Source organism: Schistocerca americana, chromosome 3 (assembly GCF_021461395.2).
Source record: "Schistocerca americana isolate TAMUIC-IGC-003095 chromosome 3, iqSchAmer2.1, whole genome shotgun sequence".
Classification (NCBI taxonomy): Eukaryota; Metazoa; Arthropoda; class Insecta; order Orthoptera; family Acrididae; genus Schistocerca; species Schistocerca americana.
The window spans coordinates 400,306,117-400,330,111 of NC_060121.1; positions in this window are offsets into that span (position 1 = coordinate 400,306,117).

Genomic DNA, 23,995 nt, shown 5'->3' on the forward strand with positions numbered 1-23,995 from the left:
ATCGCGAACGAGTGGTGGCACTTCTAATATCACGTACTGGCTTAGGGATGGCTCACATTTGGAAACGCTACCGTCGCAAACGGTAGCGCAGCATACTGAAGCTACGAGATCGCTGCTAATCTTCGTGAGGTGTAGCAGACGTTCTTATTGGGACAGCAACTGTGCCTGCATTCCCTTAGTGTACGAAAGCATTCAATTATAAAAATGCATGTTGTGGTCAACTAACTCAAACACGTAACGTGAAGAAGTGGCGCAGAGAAGCGATATATTTTCTTTTCGTATTCGTTGAATTTTGTGGAATCAGACGCTTTCTCTGCGCTCTTACGCAGACGAGCAGTAACAGCAGTTTTTGAGACTATTAAACTCATATTAACTGACATATCGCACAAAATGTACATGGGAATGCAAAAATACAACAATACAAGTCACGTCGGAACGCAACAAACAGGAAGTGCAAGGGAGTTACGGCGAAAAACAGCATCCATACAAGCTGCGATCATCCTCTCAGTTTCGAAGACTGCAAGAGGCGAAAAGTGCGAGAATTATCGCACAAGCAGCTTAACGGCTCATGCATCCAAGTTTCTGATGAGCACAGTATACAGACAAAGGGACAAGAAAACTGAGGATGGGTTGGATGACGATTGTTTTGGCTTTGGGAAACGTAAAGGCACCAGAGGCAGTTCTAACGTTGCGGTTGATAATGGAAGCAAGACTGAAGAAAAATCAAGACACGTTAAAGGGTTTTGTCGACATGGGAAAAGCGTTCGTCAGTGTAAAACAGTGCAAGGTGTTTGATATTCTGAGAAAAATATGGGCAAGCTATAGAGAAAGACAGTACGTACAAGAACGAACAGGGAACAGTAAGACCAGAGAATCAAGAGCGAAGAGCTCTGGTTAAAAAGGGTGTAAGATAGGGATGTAGTCATTTCCCCTATTGTTGCGTCTATACACCGAAGAAACAAAGACGGAAATGAAAGAAAGGTTCAAGAGTGGGATTCAAATTCAGGGCGAAAGGATATCCGTCATAAGATTCGCTTATGACATCGCCAATCTGTGAAGGATAATTACATGATCTGTTGAAATGAAGTGTCTGATGTACAGGATATGGACTGAAAGTAAATCGAAGAAATAAGAAAATAACGATAACTAGTAGAAATGAGAACGTCGAGAAACTTAACGTCAGGATTTGTGTTCACAATATCGATGAAGTTAAGGAATTCTCTTTCTTAGACAGCACAATAATCCATGATGCACGAAGCAAGAAGGACATATAAAGCAGACTATCATTGGCAAAGAGAGCGTTCATGACAAAGAGAAGTCTACTGGTATCAAACATAGTCCTAATTTGAAGAAGAAATTTCATAGAATGAACGTTTGCAGCATTGTGAAACATGGGCTACGTGAAAACCGGAAAAGAAGAAAATGGAAGCTTATGAGAAGAATGGCTATAGAAGAATGTTGAAAATTAGGTTCGCTGCTAAAGTAAGGAATGAGGAGGTCCTTCGGAGAATCGTCGAGGAAAGGACTATCTGGAAAATATCAAGAAGAAGAAGGGACAGGATGATAGGGCAGGTGTTAAGACGTCAGGGACAAGTTCCCATGGTACTAGAGGGACCTACAAGGGAAAAAGTATAGGAAAAGACAGAAACTGGAATGCATACAGCAAATTAAAGAGGACGTAGGTTGCAATTGCTACTCGGAGATGAAAAGGTTATCACCTGTCAGAAGACTGGTCAGCAAAAAAAATGTTTCTCTTTGTCCCGTTTGCATCCGAATTCTGTGCATTTTCTATACACTCACGGCGAGTTGCTTATGCAGCTACACCTGTCAGAAGACTGGTCAGAAAAAAATTGTTTCTCTTTGTCCCGTTTGCATCCGAATTCTGTGCATTTTCTATACACTCACGGCGGGTTGCTTATGCAGCTACATCGGTTTGAGGATGATCCCGGAAAATCGAAACTCTGAGGGAGTGGTAATAAGTAATGCCTCCGAATTTTGTATGTGAAAACTATTTAAGATTATTTGAATAAAACAAATTTTAAAATCTATATAAGCAGACTGAAGTGCGGAATGAAAATATATGTCGAGCCTACGATCAAAATCCGCCTCTCCTTTCTAGATCCAAATCTACGAGATTACTCTGCTATTCACAATAAACTGCCTGGTAGATGGTTCAATGAACCACCTTCAAGCTGTCTCTCTGCCGTTCCACCCTCGAATGGCGCGAGGGAAAAACGAGCACTTAAATTTTTCTGGCGAGCCCTGATTTCTCTTATTTTATCGTGATGATCATTTCTCCCTATGCAGGTGGATGCCAACAGAATGTTTTCGCAATTGGAAAAGAAAACTGAAATATCATGAGAAGGTTCCATCGCCAACTGAGGCGATATTCCACAGGCACGCAGTTTGGTTAGAAGACGCTTGTGAGGAACGGTGTCGAAAGCCTTGTGTAAGTCTAAAAATATGGAATCAGTTTGACATCCTCTGTGGATAGCACTCATTTTAGCATTCATTTCTTCATGAACATAAAGAGCTAGTGGTGTTTCGCAAAACAATTATTTTCTCAATCCATGCTATGTTTCAATAAATCATCTTCTTCGAGGTGGAGGAGGAGGAGGAGATTAGTGTTTAACGTCCCGTCCACAACGAGGTCATTAGAGACGGAGCGCAAGCTCGGGTGAGGGAAGGATGGGGAAGGAAATCGGCGGTGCCCTTTCAAAGGAACCATCCTGGCATTTGCCTGAAGCGATTTAGGGAAATCACGGAAAACCTAAATCAGGATGGCCGGAGACGGGATTAAACCGTCGTCCTCCCGAATGCGAGTCCAGTGTACTAACCACTGCGTCACCTCGATCGGTTCTTCTTCGAGGTACTTCATATTGTTCGAATACACTATATGTTCGAAAACCCTACTACAAATCGCCGGCCGGTGTGGCTGAGCGGTTCTAGGCACTTCAGTCTGGAGCCGCGCGACTGCTACGGTTGCAGGTTCGAATCCTGCCTCGGGCATGGATATGTGTGATGTCCTTAGGTTAGTTTCGTTTAAGTAGTTCTAAGATCTAGGGGACTGATGACCTCAGATGTTAAGTCGCATAGTGCTAAGAGCCTACTACAAATCGACGTTAGTGATATGGATCTGTAATTCAACGAATTACTCGTACTTCCCTTTTTGTTTATTGGTGTGACTTGAGCAATTTTCCAGTCTTTAGGTACGGATCTTTCTGTGAGCGAGCGGTTGTATATAATTGCTACTTATGGATCTATTGTATCAGCATACTCTGAGAGGAACCTAACTGGTATACAATCTGTACCGGAAGCTTTGCCTTCATTAAGTGATTTAAGCAGCTTTGCGACACCGAAGGTATCTACTTCTATATTTTTCATCTTGACAGTTTTTCTTAATTGGAATTTAGGAATGTTTACTTCGTCTTCCTTGCGAATGAGTTTCGGAAACCCGTGTTTAATAACTCTCCCATCAGTGACTTCACCATTGTTATCGCTCGGTGCAGATATTGACTGTGTCTTGCCACTGGTGTGCTTTATGTATGACCAGAATCTCTTTGGGTTTTCTGCCAGATTTCGAGACAGAATTTCGTTGTGGAAATTACTAAAAGAATCTCGCATTGAAGTACGCTCTATATTACGAACTTCTGCTAAACTATGCCAGTCTTGGGGATTTTGCGTTCTATTAAATTTGGCATGCTTTTTTCGTTGTTTCTGCAACAGCGATCTGACCCATTTTGTGTACCATGGGGGATCAGTACCATCACCTATTAATTTATGAGGTATATATCTCTCAATTGCCGTCGATACTATCTCTTTGAAATCATTCTACAACTTTTCTACGCTTACGCGATCAGATCGGTTGGAGTGAAGACTGGCTCTTAAAAAGGCGTTAAAAGCATCAGCTTTTTTAAATAGATGTACTTCCTTTTGATGGTTGTAGGTGTTACGGTATTCAACCTAGCAGTAACTGACTTGTGGTCTCTAATCCCGGTATTCGTCACGATACTCACTATTTGTCCAGGATTATTTGTTGCTAAGGGGTCAAGTATGCTATCGCAACCATTTACGATTAGAGTGAGCCCATGAACTAACTGTTCAAAATAATTTTCTGAGAAAACATGCAGTAGCATTTCAGATGATGTTTTATGTCTGCTGCCGGCTTTAAACGTATAATTTTGCCGGCATATCGAGGGTAGATTGAAGTTACCACCGACTATAAATGTATGAGTGGGGTGCCTATCTGAAATGAGACTCAAGTTTTCTTTGAACTGTTCAGCAACTATATCTTCTGAGTCGGATGGGGGAGGCATCGGTAAAACGATCCAGTTTCTAGTTTAGTCCGATTGCTATACTATTTTGCAGGAACTATCCACTTCAGTTTCACTACAAGGCAAACTACTTCTGACAGCAATAAATACTCCACCACCAACTGTGTTTAATCTATCCTTTCTGAACACTCTTAGATCGTTTGAAAAAATTTCGTCTGAACTGATTTCCGGCTTTAGCCAGCTTTCTGTACTATTTGAACTTCAGTGCTTTCTGTTATGGCTCGGAGCTCTGGTTCTTTCCCAACACAGCTACGACAATTTACAACTACAATACCAATCGTTTCTACAATAAACTTACCGTGTTTTACCTGCTCCATTTTAGACGGACGCCCTTTCTGTGGTTCCCCGAGGCCTTCTAAACTAAAATACCGCGAAGTACCTTCCACACAGCTCCGCTACCCGTGTAGCCACTTCCTGTGTATTATAGACTCCTGAACTATTAAGCTGAACCTGGAAACCCACCACCCAAAGGCGCAAGTCAAGGAATCTGCAGCCTACACGCTCACAGAACCGCCAGAGCCTCTCATTCAGACCGTGCAGTCGGCTCTGCACGCAAGGACCACAGTCGGTTCTATCGACAATGCTGCAGATGGTGAGCTACACCTTAATCTTGCAAGCAAGGCTGGCAGTCTTTGCTATTTCCACTAGCCGCCTGAAACCAGAGAGAATCTCCTCCGATCCAAAGCGACACACGTCATTGGTACCGACTTGAGACACCACCTGCAGTAGGCTGCCCCCTGTCTTCTTCATGGCATCCGGAACCACCCGTTCCACATACAGAATGACTCCTCCAGGTATGCACATGGAGTGCGCACTGGTTCCTTCCCCTCCTTGGCAGCCATGTTCCTAAGGGGCTCCATTACTCTCCTAATGTGGGAGCTCTCAACTACCAGAAAACCTGCCCTCTGCGAATGCCCAGATCTTGCGGGCCGAGAAGCTTCCTCTCGAACAGGGTGCACGACTGTATCTGGCTTAGAGACTTCGTCAGCCACAGGCCAAAGATAACGCCCAAAATCTGTCAAACTAACCTAGGGGGCCCTACAATCGACCTCTAGGAAAGCTTTTCGCTGCCTGGCAGACTTTGGAATGATCTCCCGCTCGACCACGGGTGAGGGGTCAATGTCAGTGCAGGCAGTACCTGGGGCGACCACATCAGTGGACGATTGGAGGACACGTGGGACGAGCTCGGCATCCCTCGCATCCCTGCGTCCGACACCCCACAGTGATGTCCTTGGCAGCAGCACCAAGCTGTGTGACAGAAGCCAACATAGCATGGAGCTGTGAGCAAAGGGTCACTAATTCAGCTCACATCTGTTCACAGCAATCACAGTTTCTATCCATTACTTCAGGCGCTCCTGTTTGAAGCTCGTAAAAATATGTAACAAACGAACAGTGTACTCGGCTTATTAGCAGCAGGAATTCAATGTGCTCTATCACTGGCGGTCTAAACGACACTGAGCTACACTAACCAAAACGAACAAAAGCCTGTATGATACGAGATTCGATAACAACGGCGGTACTGTATCAAAATGAAAGGTTGTGACCAGTAAGCACTCGAACACGCAATAAATTACAAAAATAAGCTAGTAACTACAAAGTTAACTGAAAATAGGTCGTTCCTCTTCGAAGCTCGTAAAAATATGTAACAAACGAAAGGTGGACTCACCTTATTAGCAGCAGGAACACGAGGTGCTCAGTCTCTGATGATCTTTCCGAGACTGACAAGGGGAAGGCCTCAGACACGGCCAACCGATTCGGCTCAAATTTGGCAGGTCGCTTGTGTACAACCTAAAACGGAGGAATCTAAGATATTTTAGGTCAACACCGCCGCTTTATCGAAAAAATCACCCCTAAAAGTTGTGAAGAGCAATCGACTCAAAATTGGCGGGATCGATAGATAATTGTAAATAGAGCATTTATCATCATCAGGTATGGGATCCGAAAAAGCATACTATTCCAGAAATCGATGAAAGAAACTTTTACAACTGTAGCCTCTGTACCTACTTTGTAAACGGTTTTTGCCGACAGCACTGATAGCGCAACGGCCAAGGTAACTGGCTGGGAACCCGGGTTCGAATCTCGAAGAAACCCAGTGGATGTTATTCTTTTCGTTTGTATTTTTCCATATCTCAATTGATAGGGATAGGAGGGTTAATAAGCTAAGTAAATCAATAAAGAATGATAAAAATAAGGTAGGCAAATAAATTTCTGAAACTTCTTTGGGTAGTAAACAACTAAAATGTTACTCCAGGTCACTTTAGAATGGCTCTTCCAGTCACTGTTACGTGTCCTCACGTTTCGTCGAACAATTAGATGGGTGGTACTTGTCATATAAAATTTTGAAACAAATATACTCACGGCACCAAGAACATCTAATGAATGCAATCTTTCGAAAGCTACACTGTTCCTTCCCAAGAGTCGGTGGAAAACAAACTTGGTTTACATTTAAAAATGTCTTTTTCGGGAATTGATTTTGATGCGTACTACGCATACGATATCATTGCCTGAAAAATCGGTGCTGAATGCTGGTTATGAATTATGTTGTAAATAGTTATTGTATCCGTGCGGTTGTGCAATTCCCGCTGGGTTTCCAGAAGCACACTGCAATTCTGAAGCCTGGAAATAAAGTTTTTAACCTGGCGATAGAAATCAACATCACACGGCTGGTGTGCAGTTTGGCGGTATTACTTTTACTGTGCACGTCGGCTGACCCTCGCCATCTATAAACATTGTGTCATATATTATAGTGTTACTTTGTCCACTACTAGACAAAACTTCTTATCAGAAACGTATGGTTCTAAAACATTCTTAAGAAATGTTCTGTAAATCGCATTCGTCAGTTTAGAGCAGGTAATATAAACATTTTTCAACGAGTCGGTTAAACGATTGACCTCTTATATATCCTGAGGACCAAATGTAACATTCGTTTCTTGTAAACACAGGAAAACCTTACGCAACAGTTTTCCAGAGGCTGTAATTGCATGTTGTGCCGTGTACGAATGTGTTAGTATGTTTTTACTACCAACTGCGACAAGGGTTCGTTTTTCTCCCTTATGCGATAACGTGAGCCGAATGTTCACCCGATACTCGCATCCTGTTTGACCGGTGTTGATCACGTAATCACGATTAAAACCGGTCATAAGTGACGCCGTTTGCGTGTTGAAAAGAGCTTCCACTTTCTGTATATCTTCTATATTTTGTACCTCCTTATGAGAGACGTATTTAGTGACGTGCCGTTGATGAATTTTATACTCCGATTTGAAATTTTTTGCCCAAGATAATGATGCGCCAGACGTAAAATCCTTGTTGGCCGTATACTGAAGAGCTGCACCTGCAGCCCACTCCTGAAATATTCTCGTTGTTACATTGTCGTTACGTCAACGAGATTCGACAAATCGGTCGTATGTCCACTTATTTATCGCCTGGTATTTGTCGTATCTTGTCTCTCCTTTAACGATATCACTTTCCCACAATTTCAAGTCCTTCTTCCGTTTCAAGGCTGTTGTTGCTCCATTCTTTTGCAGTGTTTGTAAGTTCCAATTTGGATGATTCCTGGCTAGCGCTACCGCCTTAACTTTTACTTCAAGGGGTATAGCGCTGTAGTTAAGTCGTTTAGTAACCGGTTCGTAATACTCATCGGGAACAGATGAAGCACATATTCCCAGTGACGTGGAAATTTCCGAAGTGTTATGACCATTTTGCGATTCACTAGTCGGGATATCTTCCACTGAATCACCTTCTGCTTCGTCTTCATGTATAGTACTTCAGTATCAAGAAAAGTCATTTCGTTCGTCACCTCTACAAATCTCTCGACGATAGCCGTTCCTATCAGTCTGGAACGCCGAGAAACAGACCTGGCTGCTTCCGGTAGTGCGTTGATAATGCATTTGTCTTGCAACACTTTTACAAACCAAAACACAGCGACGGTAACTTCCCGCTTGCCGTCGTCTGTGACTGGCTCCCAACTATATATTACAGCGCTAGTCGAAGGGTGTACATCCTCCATTACTCAGATTATGCACCTGAAAGATATGACAACAAATAATAACTAGTTACTACGGCATAAACAGACGAGCTAATTACTACAAAGTACATACAGTACTCGTCATATGTTACTTACAGAATAACACTGTATTCATTCACAAAACTTATTTCATTCGGCACATTAATGATGGAAAAATCACTACTGTATCCGCCAGGTTCGCGGCAGCCTAATGACGGAAAACAACTCTTTCCGATTGACTTCTATAAGGCTCGTGCTGGACACCTTCTCTCTTCCAGATTCACAACTATGATATGACGAAGAGGCAACCGGGACAACTTAACTCCCCGGACGTGCATTCTGTCCTGTACCTCGCTGTAAACAAGCGTCGCGCGGTTGGCTATCTGTGATCCTTCGTGAGGAATTCGAAGCACTCTTACTCGTAGTTGTTGTCATGTGACAAGGCTTAAAAGTTTAATACTTTACTAACCCACGGCGTTTGGGTAATTAGTTTGCCTACCTTATTATTATCATTCCTTATTAATTTACTTACCTTATTAACAATCCAATCCCTATCAATTGAGATATGGAAAAATACAAACGAAAAGAATAACATCCGCTAGGTTTCTTCGAGATTCGATCCCCGGTTCTCCGATTCCCAGCCAGTTAGTTACCTTAGCCGTTCCGCTATCGCCGCTGTCGGTGAAAAGCGTTTACCATGTTGGTACAGAAGCGACAGTTGTGAAAGTTTCTTTCCTCGATTTTTGGAAAAGTTTCCGTTTGCGGACCCCATACCTGATGATGAAAAATGCTCTATTTACAATTATCTATCGATCCCTCCAATTCTGAGTCCACTGCTCGTCATAACATTTAGGGGTGATTTTCTCAAAATTGCGGGGGTGTTGACCCAAAATTTCTTAGAGCCTTTCCTTTTAGGTTCTACACAAGCAACCTGCCAAATTTGAGCCGAATCGGTTGGCCGTGTCTGAGGCCTTCCCCTTGTGAGATGTACTAACAAAAACAAACAAAAGCCTTTCATTAGGCAGGTGCACTAATCACTACGCTACCACGGCACAGTAGCTTTGAAAAACTGCATGGATTACCATACAATGAGTCCCCTGCCATTCGACTTTCTTTTCATGCTTCAGCCCACTTAGTATTCCCTCTAAACTCGAACAGTACTGCTGAGGCTCTCCAGCTGCTCCGAAGTAGCACGTTAGCATCTAACGAAATGGGGGATCCTGCCTGGAACTCCGGCATAGGTGCTCTAACCAAATGAAATTCCATGGTTCAAGAGAGCTTTTCAAGACTGTCTATGACATGCAGCGCTGGTATTAGTCTTAGTCGTACAAAAGGGGAATTTTGTTAAAATTCAGTAAAGTCGCGGTTGGGCGATGAAGTCTGGAGCCGCTGGCAGTGTGGGGTAATAGTCGGCCAGACAGAGTAAACATGGCGCGGAGCTGTAGCCATGTATTGCAGGTAATAGGTACAAACGTATCGGGTGTGCATTGGTAATCCAACGGTTAGAACTGTTTCTGCAGTCGGCACCACAAGCTGTTGTCAGAGCCGGAGCGTAGTAAGTGTCATTGGCATATTTGTTCCTCGTTTGTCTGGGATAGTGTGTTCTGGAATCGATTATGGCATGTGACATGTGATTCAAATCAAATGTGTGTGGAATCTTACGGGACTTAACTGTTAAGGTCATCAGTCCCTAAGCTTTCACGCTACGTAAGGTCTAAGGACAAACACACACACCCATGCCCAAGGGAGGACTCGAACCTCCGCTGGGAACAGCCACACAGTACGTGACTACAGTGCCCTAGACCGGTCGGCTAATCCCGCGCGGCATGTGATTAGTAATGAGGGGCACAAGTGGTCGTGTGCGTGTTTGATAGCTCAACCCAGTGGCAGACACTGGCGTGTAATTAGGCTGTCTGTTGTGTTGTTTTAGGCCGTGTAGCTACTGTATGAAATCTGGTAGGTTCAGTGTCTTAGTGCTACGACACGGGTGGTGTTTACTGCCGAGGAAATAGTTCGTACATTTCCGTGAGGATGGCTGGAAAGCATCGCGAGATGTACATTTTGGTTTATGGCTAGTGTCTGTTTAGTTTTCAAGGGGTTAAGTTCCTGCCTTAGTTCGAGTGATCCCGGGCGTGGCTTAGAGCAGCCGCTGCATGCTTCTTATGTCTACTAATTGGGCCTACTAACTGATACGCAGAGAAATGAAACCTATGTTTCTATTTGGCAGTGAAGGCTCGCTTAGGCCCATTGTATTTGTTGTTTTTTATGTTCAGTATTTACTGTGACCAGATTTTCATTAATGTGTTTCCGGTTTACTATTGTGGCAATGCATAACGGAATAAATATCAAGAGGTCAGATCTTATTAAGGTCTTCTGGTTAAATTTTATGGCAATGCCTAAGTAATGTTTTGCCCTCTGGCTCTGTTTCTTTTTAATTTCATTGGACAGTCGTGTTGACCCCCGCAGTGACATCGTCACTTCTTCAGTTATCTGTTACCGAGCAAGAGTGTTCTGTTTTCCCTGCGTCTTACTCTTTCTGCAGCCGACTGGGTGCGTGCCATAGATGTCACACGTGCCACGCCGGCACTGCTAGTATGGTTCCTTCTTTCTGGCGTCTGGGTCACTGAAGGGACATCAGGCGTCTAATAAGGCATCGCATCCAACAAGCTCGTGATGCGCTTTTAGAAAAAAGAAAAGAAATTAAAAAAAGATCACATGTCAGCCCTGAGCATCCTCAGACACCAAGCTCTCCATTTCCCCTCCGCCCCCCCCCCCCCCCTCCCCCACGCTCTCTGCCTATTTCAGGTATTGGATGAGACAATGGGACTGACTTGGTAATTATTGAATGGAGGCTAATTTCTCGCCGGTATGTGAAAATAGTGGTATACCCCTTTACTATGCCCTTCACGACTAGGGTACCGAATTGTGGCAATATACTGCAGGAACCCACACTACAGCTCGCATGGCACATGCATTGAGGAATATACAGATCATTGAGTGGCCATCCCAGTCCCTTGATTTGTCAGACATGCAGCATACCTGACATGCCGTGGGAAGCAGAATAGCTGCATAAGAGCCTCCAGCCAGCAATCTTCACGTACTGACCGAGCATATGTTTCAGGCATTGCATGAATTTATATCAAGATGGCATTTCGAAGCTGGTTACTTCCATCTCACAACGAAGACAAGAACGTCAATAATGTTTCCTTGTCTGTAGGAGTCACTTATCGTACTGATTTTGATGAGGATCATTAATTCCGAATGTAGTGAAAATGTAATAATTTATGCCCTGTCATGTGATAACGTGATGTTTAGTAAACATCGGAACGAAGCTTCAAGGTTTAAAAATTTACATTTCTCATTTCACAGTCATTTTCGAGTACACTTAGTATGGTGGTTAGGACTTAGGCTGGTCGATTAGTAGTAGAAGGCAGTACACCTTCAGCAGCAGAGCATAGAGACAGTTGCTCTGTGAATTGTGCAAAGATGAAGCTCTGAATATCATAGCAAAGTGGAATCATTTTGGAATATAGCATATACAATAGCCTTAAACGGGACTCAACTCTGTCATACAGCATAAAAACGATGAAGCTCCTGAAGGATTCTGATTCACCAGAGGATTTCATCCAGATATCTTAGAGAACGAGGTTCCAGATTTCCCCGGCTGTACGGATTACCTAAAATCCGCCAGGAACGTACTCCAATGAGGCCACCTGTTAGCGCTCTTCGTTCTCTTACCTACTGGCTGATGACTCCGATAATTGACTGTTGCGAACATAGCATCCAAACTCACACGTTTTCATTGAGAGAATAAAACAGATTAAAGTTGGCCCAAACGATATTTTAATCAACCTGAATGCGATCTCACTATTTACAAAAGTTCCTGTGGAGGATACATTGAAACTGTTTGCAGAGCATTTTCCTCCCGAAACGACAAAATTACTATAAGGTCCGACGTATTATGATGGACAGAGTGGTTATGGATTCTGTATTGTCTCCAGCAAATGGGCAACTTTTTTATGGAACATTTCGAGAAACATGCATTAAATTTGCAGTCCCTTTGTCCACCTTCATTTTATCTTTATGTTGACGACACACCTATGGTCTGGTCATATGGTGTAGAAGCTCTCGATCACTTCCTTCACTGTACAAACTGTATGCACTAAAACATCCAGTTCACTGTCGAGAAAGAGAAAGAAGGAAGGATGCCATTTTCAGTTGTGTTGGTACAACGAATGTCCAATGGACGTCTCGGCCAATCAGGAAAGTATTTACGTGATGAGCTATGGACTGTATTCATACCATTCTGCGGACCCACATCCAGCAAAATAGTCAGAATCCAAGCGAAGACGAGATGTAAGGTCTATTTTCCGACCTCCTAAGAAAGTAAAAGACACGCTACGACATGATAACGACAGTATCGGCCTCAGTATCCTTGGAATTTATAACCTCCCTTGTGAGTGCAGTAGCAGTTACGTCGGTTAATCCAACTGCGCCGTTTCCGACCGCTATGCAGAACATCAACGGCATATTAAAAATCGAGAACTAGAGAAATCTTCAGTTGCTAAGCACAGTCTCACAAACAAACGCAAATCACTGTTTGACGAAACAGAAGTTTTGTCACAATCTCCAACAATTATCCTGTAATTAAAGAGGCTTTAGAAATAAGAATTTGCGAGTGGAACATCAACGATGACAGTGTACGTAATGTTAGTTGTGCATGGAAGCGAGCTGTCAGTCCAGAGAATAGGATAGGTAGAGATATTCGTTGCAATGTTTACGCTACTGCGGGAGCGGTGGCGCCATCAGCGCAGACGTTGACACCATCTGCTGCGACAGTTTTACGTAATTACCAACCCATCACAAGCTGTCTACGGACTATGTAAGACCGTCTCAGCAGTATTTTTGATGTCAGTTGCTCCTGACGAACACGATGGAGGTAATCGTCGCAAGTTTGAGGTATCTTGAATTTAAGCGACAAGAAGTCCGAGAAGGTTTCATACAAAAGTGCCGTTCTTAACTCCTCATTAAGACTGCCGGTTTCGATTTTACATCGTCATCAGGCCCTTTGACAAAAGCAGATCGGATGAAATCCAGTTGCCTGTAGTCATTCTACTAGACACATTAAGATAGGTCCTCGGCAGTCGACGGACGTCTTCGACTGTAATTTTGGTGAAGTACAATTCTACTATTATCTCGCTGAGGCGAGAAGTTCTGCGACTATAGCGTCTGATCACTACGGTGATCTTACTTACGCACCGGCGTGTAGGAAAGCAAATTTACATTGCTGAACCACGTCTGAACCACGTGTTCTACTCCGTTCTGCACTGAGGTTTCACACTGCTCATTGAGATAGTAGTTCCTTGTTGCTGTTTAGTACATCGGGGAATGTCAGTTACTCCGCACCTAATCACAGATCGCGAGCGCATTATAGGACCGAGCCGGACAGTTTAAGGGCCAATATTAGTTCAGGGAGAACCTGAGAGTTGTAATTATTGCTCAGTGTCTTTGAATTGTGGTTATGACGAATAAATATGTTAAAATCACTTCATTTATCCTTTAGTAGATAGTATTTTCGTGTGCTAATTAATATTGTCACTTGTGTACATTTTGTACATGTTTTAACTTACTCGTTAAAAGAGAACTGGATTTTATCGGCTTATCCTGCAGTTCAATCGCATCCACAGGATACGATTAGGAACCAGTTAGGCTATCACACAACAGTTGACGTAACTAATGAGAATAACGTACTCCTACTGGGGAACGTATAAGTGTCAGGGCGGCTCCAGTCGCGTTAAAATATCCGTTGCGCAAATTATCACTTGTACGTTCTCGTGGCAAGTCTCCGCCACCAATAGCCAGTAGTAGGAGAGGTTGAGGTACGTTCCCAAATACATGAACTGAATTCGCAGTTGCGAATACGGATAACCGTAGCCTGTATAACGGAATGATGGCTACGAAAATATGCGCCGGATTGGGCCTCGAAACGCGATTTCCTCTGCTTTTTGCGAGCGGTCGTCTTCCCATTTTTTTCTTCCCTTTGGGATTCCCTTGCCATGCAACGTTTTCGTCGCCTTGAATGAGACGACGTATTTTCTATTGTTCTTCTTCCAATCCCCACATTAGGAAGTTAAAAACGAGCTTAAGAGCCACATCCATTATAAATGAAAACTCTTAGCATTACAGAAATAAATGTCAGCCTCTTAACATAAGAATTTATGAGAAGGAAATACACATTATAAAATCAATGGCGCTGCCTTTTTCTTTACGTATGGTATAGTACTAAACACAGTTATTATCATTACGTTATTATTAACCTCATCCTCAACATTATTATTGTCCAATTTAATGAGGGGAAAATAAATAACAAATAAATGAAAAACACATTGTTCCATAATGCAAAACAAATGCTGATTCCACCTTACGTAATTGTATATTTAAAAAAAATTATTTAAGTATTCTTATATTTTTTTATCTTGGATAATTTGTGATGCTGCGTCGTAAGACTGCCAAAAGTCTCCCTCACATTTGGTACCTGCTGTCAGGATGTAATGGATTGAATGTCCCTTGAGACAACTTCTGCACTGCAACTCCATCTGGGTACAAAATGTCTGCTGGTGTGATAATGTTTGGTGCCATCCTGCATATGTCAGCTAATTTCTGCCTAATCGTTTGCCGCATGTCCCGTACTTTAAACATGCTAACCTATGCTCCTCAGTGTCCATTAAGCCGCATGATGCACAAAGCGGGGCTCTGCTAAGCGGATGGCCTGAAGTTTGGAGGTGATATTTTTCTCTTGACAACCTTGTACCACGTCGCTTGCACATCCAAAACTAAGTTCCCAAGGCTAATATTTGCCGAAATCTCCTTCCAGTTGTAATGTGGGTATTTCCGTTCTATCATATTTTCGTCCTTATCTTCTCTTAATTTCCGATATACAGGGTTATTACAAATGACTGAAGCGATTTCACAGCTCTACAATAACTTTATTATTTGAGATATTTTCACAATGCTTTGCACACACATACAAAAACTCAAAAAGTTTTTTTAGGCATTCACAAATGTTCGATATGTGCCCCTTTAGTGATTCGGCAGACATCAAGCCGATAATCAAGTTCCTCCCACACTCGGCGCAGCATGTCCCCATCAATGAGTTCGAAAGCATCGTTGATGCGAGCTCGCAGTTCTGGCACGTTTCTTGGTAGAGGAGGTTTAAACACTGAATCTTTCACATAACCCCACAGAAAGAAATCGCATGGGGTTAAGTCGGGATAGCGTGGAGGCCATGACATGAATTGCTGATCATGATCTCCACCACGACCGATCCATCGGTTTTCCAATCTCCTGTTTAAGAAATGCCGAACATCATGATGGAAGTGCAGTGGAGCACCATCCTGTTGAAAGATGAAGTCGCCGCTGTCGGTCTCCAGTTGTGGCATGAGCCAATTTTCCAGCATGTCCAGATACACGTGTCCTGTAACGTTTTTTTCGCAGAAGAAAAAGGGGCCGTAAACTTTAAACCGTGAGATTGCACAAAACACGTTAACTTTTGGTGAATTGCGAATTTGCTACACGAATGCGTGAGGATTCTCTACCGCCCAGATTCGCACATTGGGTCTGTTCACTTCACCATTAAGAAAAAATGTTGCTTCATTACTGAAAACAAGTTTCGCACTGAACGCATCCTCTTCCATGAGCTGTTGCAACCGCGCCGAAAATTCAAAGCGTTTGACTTTGTCATCGGGTGTCAGGGCTTGTAGCAATTGTAAACGGTAAGGCTTCTGCTTTAGCCTTTTCCGTAAGATTTTCCAAACTGTCGGCTGTGGTACGTTAACTCCCTGCTTGCTTTATTCGTCGACTTCCGCGGGCTACGCGTGAAACTTGCCCGCACGCGTTCAACCGTTTCTTCGCTCACTGCAGGCCGACCCGTTGATTTCCCCTTACAGAGGCATCCAGAAGCTTTAAACTGCGCATACCATCGCCGAATGGAGTTAGCAGTTGGTGGATCTTTGTTGAACTTCGTCCTGAAGTGTCGTTGCACTGTTATGACTAACTGATGTGAGTGCATTTCAAGCACGACATACGCTTTCTCGGCTCCTGTCGCTATTTTGTCTCACTGCGCTCTCGAGCGCTCTGGCAGCAGAAACCTGAAGTGCGGCTTCAGCCGAACAAAACTTTATGAGTTTTTCTACGTATCTGTAGTGTGTCGTGACCATATGTCAATGAATGGAGCTACAGTGAATTTATGAAATCGCTTCAATCATTTGTAATAGCCCTGTACAGGGTGTTACAAAAAGGTACGGCCAAACTTTCAGGAAACATTCCTCACACACAAATAAAGAAAAGATGTTGTGTGGACATGTGTCCGGAAACGCTTAATTTCCATGTTAGAGCTCATTTTAGTTTCGTCAGTATGTACTGTACTTCTTCGATTCACCGCCATGAATTCATACGGGATACTCTACCTGTGCTGCTACAACATGTGCCTTTACAAGTACGACACAACATGTGGTTCTTGCACGATGGAGCTCCTGCACATTTCAGTCGAAGTGTTCGTACGCTTCTCAACAACAGAGTCGGTGACCGATGGATTGGTAGAGGCGGACCAATTCCATGGCCTCCACGCTCTCCTGACCTCAACCCTCTTGACTTTCATTTATGGGGGCATTTGAAAGCTCTTGTCTACGCAACCCCGGTACCAAATGTAGAGACTCTTCGTGCTCGTATTGTGGACGGCTGTGTTACAATACGCCATTCTCCAGGGCTGCATAAGCGCGTCAGGGATTCAATGCGACGGAGGGTGGCTGCATGTATCCTCGCTAACGGAGGACATTTTGAACATTTCCTGTAACAAAGTGTTTGAAGTCACGCTGGTACGTTCTGTTGCTGTGTGTTTCCATTCCATGATTAATGTGACTTGAAGAGAAGTAATAAAATGAGCTCTAACATGGAAAGTAAGCGTTTCCGGACACATGTCCACATAACATCTTTTCTTTATTTGTGTGTGAGGAATGTTTCCTGAAAGTTTGGCCGTACCTTTTTGTAACACCCTGTATATCTTTCACCGTAGCCACGCTTTCAGCGATGAGATTCAGTTAGATACAATTAAATTCTATTAAAAATTGCTTAATCGATGAAAATTGTTTGGACTGTGCTGCTCATCAACAGGCGGGTTCAGATTAACAGGAGTGATCTGTTTCAGTAAATGGACCGTTGAACTATCGGGCGATTTTGTCAACAGCTTGATGTTACACACGTATTATGCTTGCGATTGGAAACTGACATCAGTGAGGTTAGGTCTTCCATTTTCTGTCGAGAGAGAGAGAGGCTGTCAGATTTCACTTTGAAAATATTACCGTGGCTTATGTAATGTTCTAACGCCAACATTATGTCCTTAGGTATTGGTAACCCGTGGGCCACGTTTTTCAGTTTGGGTATTATTTGTATATATGCCAAACTTCACTTTGAACTTCGCCCAGCTTTCTCATGCTGAGTGCTTGAGTTGCAGGGCGTATGCTCACTAAGGTTCTCTGTAGTTGGCAGCGATAATGTGCTTTACGTTACATCAATACTCGATTACTAATGTATCCATGTGGGAAACCACTTTTATTTTCCCGGTGTTTTGAGTGACAAGTCCTCGTCCTACGATCATTATCCCCGATTTTGTCTTGTACATTTTTGTACCTGACGCCAGCTCGTATCTGCTCATGATTTGTAAGGCGATATGCATGTCGGTTTCGTTTGTCACGACAAGACTCACATCATTGGCGTATGCCTTGTAGGCAACGTTACGGCCGTGTATGTGCAATCTAGAAGCTTCTTCTGCAGAGTGACGAGCAGAGGCTCAATATCTATGCAACAGGGGGCCTTAAACTTTGGTCCATCCCCGCCTCACTGAACTACTGAAATCAATACTCGATAACTGACCGCTGATCATAGTCTTGATGAGCTGTTTATTAGTATTCTATGTATCATATTGAGAACCCGCAGTGGAAAGCCCGTGCCGCTCACGGTACATTTTCAAAATCTATTGACAGTATTCTAGAACTAAGTTCAAGAAAGTCTGCTGTAGCTATAAGGTCTCTATAATCACGCGCAGTCTGGGAGATTGGTCTGTCCTTGCCCATACTAGCTGGTAGGCTTCGGTAACCTTTTGTTTATCCTCTTGAGCCTTTGTGAAAAGATCCGGGCCATTATTTTGCAGTCACTGTTCAAATGGTTCAGATTGCTATGAACACTATAGGACTTCGCATCTGAGATGATCAATCCCCTAGAACTTAGAACATAACCCTAACTAACCTAAGGACACAACAAACATCCATGCCCGAGGCAGGATTCGAACCTGCGACCGTAGCGGTCAGGCGGTTCCATACCGGCCGGCTGCAGTCACTGTTAAGCATTGTGATGTAGGTTTCAGAAAGAAACACCATATGAGTGTTTTGGAACGAGCACAACCGTCTCTTCCAAGAGATTTCGAAGTTAGGAGTATTTTATTCGATTAATATGCCATCAGACTATCCGCGCACATTTCGCTTCCATACCTCAATCTTCCATATGTCGTCAGCAATGTGTGCAAAGGAAACTTTGCTTCATACTTCTCAATAACACAGGCACTGAAATATCGTATCTATCCACCGAAAATGGGCGAGCGACTGTCAATTAGAACGTTTCCCCTGTACTAGAATATACCGGGTGATCAAAAAGACAGTATACATTTGAAAACTTAATAAACCACGGAATAATGTAGGTAGACAGGTAAAAATTGACACACATGCTTGGAATGACATGGGGTTTTATTAGAACAAAAAAAAAACCATATTGCTAGACGAATGAAAGATCTCTTGCGCGCGTCGTTTGGTGATGATCATGTGCTCAGCCGCCACTTTCGTCATGCTTGGCCTCCCAGGTCCCCAGACCTCAGTCCGTGGAATTTTTGGCTTTGGGGTTATCTGAAGTCGCAAGTGTATCGTGATCGACCGACATCTCTAGGGATGCTGAAAGACAACATCCGACACCAATGTCTCCCCACAACTCCGGACTTACTTTACAGTGCTGTTCAAAACATTATTCCTTGACTACAGCTATTGTTGAGGAATGATGGTGGACATATTTAGCATTTCCTGCAAAGAACATCATCTTTGCATTGTATTACTTTGTTATGCTGATTATTGCTATTCTGATCAGATGAAGCGCCATCTGTCGGACATTTTTTGAATGTATTTTTTTTGGTTCTAATAAAACCCCATGTCATTCCAAGCATGTGTGTCAATTTGTACCTCTCTATCTACATTATTCCGTGATTTATTTAGTTTTCAAATTTATACTGACTTTTTTACCACCCGGTAGATAATGGATGTACGAGCGCAAGTTGTAGGCAAATAGTCCACGACATATGGAAGTTGGATTCTGGACGCACGGGTAGCCTAATTGTAAGGCGTCTATTCGTGAAATCGGGAACTCCGGGTTCACATCACGGTCCGAAACAATTTTTCATTGTCATCATACCGTCATACACATGATGGTACTCCATATTCGGAACTGCGTGTAGATCTTATGTATCATTGCAGTCTTGACAGATATTCTGGCGCCTCGGTACGGAGGGGCGGAGAACCATCGTTGTCTGCCTAGGCGTGTAAGCGGACGCGGAGGCCGTCACATCGCGGGGGCGCCCTAATCGGATATGCGGTCGGCGCTGCCCCCGGGGGCCGCTTGGGCCGCGCCGGTCCAGTTCCGGCGCCGCCGCCGGCCATCAGAAGCGTTCCGCGACGGCGCTCCGCGATTGCCTTTTGTTCGCCCCAAGCCGCGGAAGCGGGAGAAGGAGCCGTACCGCAGCGCGCGGAGGTGTGGCGTGGGCGTCCTGGGGCGGGAGTTAATTAAAAAGGGCCCGTATTAACTAGAGGACGGGCCTCTCCGTGACGAGGCTGTGTGGGATGGTGGCACGAGACAAGACTCCGCGACACGGGGAAAACTTTTGCGAAGTCCGGAATCTGGAGGATCAAAGGGTGCGGCCGTAGCTCCGAGTTGAGTAAAAGAACAAAGCTACAAAAACTTGGTGCTCGGAGTCACCCTGGATACACACTATATAACTGAATGAGTAACCTAAACATGGACAAGTACTGAATGTACGAATGCCAAATTACGTTCGTGTACTTTAAGCTAGTAAGAAGATGTTTTGTTCTTCAACGGTTTTTATGGCGTTATCCCCATTTGGGCATTGAAATGAATCAATGTTAACAGGTGAAAATTCGACCAAAGTTCCCGGCCTGACGTAGCGTCACCTACCCATGAGTCATTTACTCGCACTTCCTGAATCTCATAAAATATCATGCATCCACAGTACATACATGCAGGGCGTAACACCTAAAACTTGCACCGCAGGTATTGTGGAAATGGGAAGTGCTATTGATTTGCCGTTGTGGTGTTTTACAGAATGGATTCTTAGTCAGGAGCTCGTGTTGTTAGATAATAACCAGGTTGTAATAACACTTTGAAAGTCTATTTGTGTGCAAACATACACTTTTCTAAATTGAACAATGCCTGTTGACGTTAACAAACTAAAATTAGTATAAATTAGAATGTCAGTGGCGTTTGTTGCAGAATAGTGGTCCAAATAGTTAACGAGATATCACACATTGAAAAGTTTCCACGCCGACAATTGTGCAATACCATGGTAGCGCTTAGTAAAGAATAACACAAGTACATACGCCAGTTATTTGCATTCTGACCAGTAACGAGACAACTTTGTGTTTAAATTGATTACCGTCAGCGGCAAAATACACTTCCAGTGCCGGCCGTGGTGGCCGAACGGTTCTAGGCACTTCAGTCTGGAACCGCGTGAGCGCTACGGTCGCAGGTTCGAATCCTGCCTCGGGCATGGATGTGTGTGATGTCCTTAGTTTAGTTAGGTTTAAGTAGTTCTACATTCTAGGGGACTGATGACCTCAGATGTTATGTCCCATAGTGCTCACAGCCATTTGAACACTTCCAGTACGGTATGACTGTACACGTGCTAGTATTTCAGTGGAGATGTCCGAGCAGGCTGCAGTAATACCACGTTGCATGCCATCGGGTGCAGTTGGTATGTCCTTGTTGACAGAGTCTTTCAGATTTCCCCACAGAAAAATGTCTAGAGGCGCCAAATCCGGGGAATGGAGAGGCTAAGTGTCTAGTCCTTTCCGTCCAATCCAACAATTTGGAAACAATTCGTGAAGACATGCCGTAGTACTTAGTGCACTATCAGCTGCACACCCTTCATGTTAGTACCAGACGTTCTTCCTAGTCTCCAGAGGGACGTCATTTAACATCCTTGGAAGATGGTCTGTTATGAGGATGCTATACTTGTGCGCGTTCAGTGTTAAGTGTATGAAAGAGGAGCCTATAAGCTGATGGTTCACTGTCCTACACCACATATTAACATACCAAAGACGCTGATGTTGCATCTGACGACGCCACCGTAGAGTGTCAACAGACAAATAGTGGATGTGTCGGCGGCTATCTGTCGATGACCGTTAAATGTGGCTTCATCACTAAACAACATACATGATATAAATGTGATTTTTTTTTGTGATATGTACAATACAGCATCACCAGTCTATTGCGGTCTAACTGTGTTGGTGAGGCAGTAAATTTATCCACAGGGCAGTCACTGCGTCACTGCAATTCACTTTGGAGGTGTGGCGGTGGGACTTGTAGTCCCGTACCACCCTCTGACGGTGACAGTACTACATGAGTCAGGCAGAAAAATTTAGCCTAATGTGGGCAGGTATGATTGGAAAGTATTGGACGTAGAATGGGGGCTAGTCCCGCCAAAGGATGCGTCCGTGGTGGGCGTGCCAGTCCTATCGTTAACCATGGTCGGAATCCGATTCCTCTAGGATGGTTAGGGGAACCGGATGTCGATGCCAGCGGCGTGGAAGTGTGGTCCCAGCGTGGCGTAACCCATGGACAGTGTCCCGCAAGGCATCCACTTTCTCATAGAGCCTCTGCGCGTTGTTGCGTATGGTCGTCTTTAGGGGGACGATATCCGCTTCCTCGTGGAGAGTGACAATTCTCGTGAGTGGCGGGGCGTGCAGGCTCCACCTGAGCACCTTGTTCTGCAGGCGCTGGAATGTCCGCATCCTGGTGGCACTAATCGTGGCCCATGCAGCAGATCCATACGTGAGGGCAGGTAGGATATCTGTTCGGTAAATGCGGAGCTTGGTATGCAGGTCAAGTTCCCTACTGCGGAAGAGTGGGCACAAAGCCCTGGTTAGCTTTTGCCCCTTGTTGGTTGTAAGTAGGCTGTTTATGTTTTCTCTATGTAAGTAGGCTGTTTATGTTTTCTTATTGGCAATGTTACGTAGCGCTCAATATGAAAATCACTGGCTGTGCGGTGTGCAGTCTGTGGCTGCTTTGCATTGTTGTAATACTCGCCATTGTAGTGTTAGGCAGCTGGCTGTGAACAGCGCGTAGCGTTGGGCAGTTGGAGGTGAGCCGCCAGCAGTGGTGGATGTGGGGAGAGAGATGGCGGAGATTTGTAATTTGTCATGAACTGCTATATTTATATATGATGATATCAAGGTAAATACATTGTTTGTTCTCTATTAATATCTTTCATTTGCTAACTATCCCTATCAGTAGTTAGTGCCTTCCATAGTTTGAATCTTTTATTTAGCTGGCAGTAGTGGCGCTCGCTGTATTGCAGTAGCTTGAGCAGCGAAGATTTTTGTGAGGTAAGTGATTTGTGAAAGGTATAGTTTAATGTTAGTCAGGGCCATTCTTTTGTAGGGAATTTTGAAAGTCAGATTGCGTTGCGCTAAAAATATTGTGTGTCAGTTTAAGCACAGTCATATATAAATTGTTCAAAGGGGACGTTTCATATGTCGACCCTTAGCCTAGGATACCTCACTGGAATCTTCCGATTTTTTCTTGTAGTTTGTGTAATTAGTGTAGATGTTGTTTACTGCTAGCGCGTAATTGTAGAGAGAATCTCCTTTGTAGTTGTAGCATTTCATTGTTGTACAGTAAAACAGTTGTGGCATGCATGTAGATTTGCACCAAGTATTTCGCAGCTGCGCTGGTAATTAACTAGATATTATTTTCAGTGCTATGTTAATGTGTTCTCTTATTTTTGATCTTCAAATTGTGTTTTTCTGTGTTGTCGTGTGAAATATTGTGACAATTATGGCGTGTGAAAAACGTAATACTAGGCCCCAAAGTAAACTGAGAAATGACAGTGAAGACGAAGGCAGTGTGTTAGCGCCGCAGAGTAATGAATTAACTAATGTTCAAAGTAGTAATTTGGTAATTGCGCATAGGGAAATGGAGCGGGCGGCAAACAATGGTGTAGACAGTGAAACAGGTAGTGAACAGGGAAGCGTTATCGATCGATTGGTCGGCAACAGCTCGCCTCAGGAATCGCGAATGACAGAACACAATATCGCAAATACTGTAGATTCAGGTTTTGGGTCATCACCGTTTTCTGAAATAAGTCAAGACACATTTTCTGCTTGTCAAAATGTGAATGTTGCCGGTGCAAATGCACTGCCGAAAAGCGTAGAGAAACAGAATCCAGACACTAATACATTATTATTGCAATTAATGCAACAAATGGAACAAAATCAGAGACAAATGGGACAAAATCTTAAAAAGTTAGACACAATGGAACAACACCAGAGAC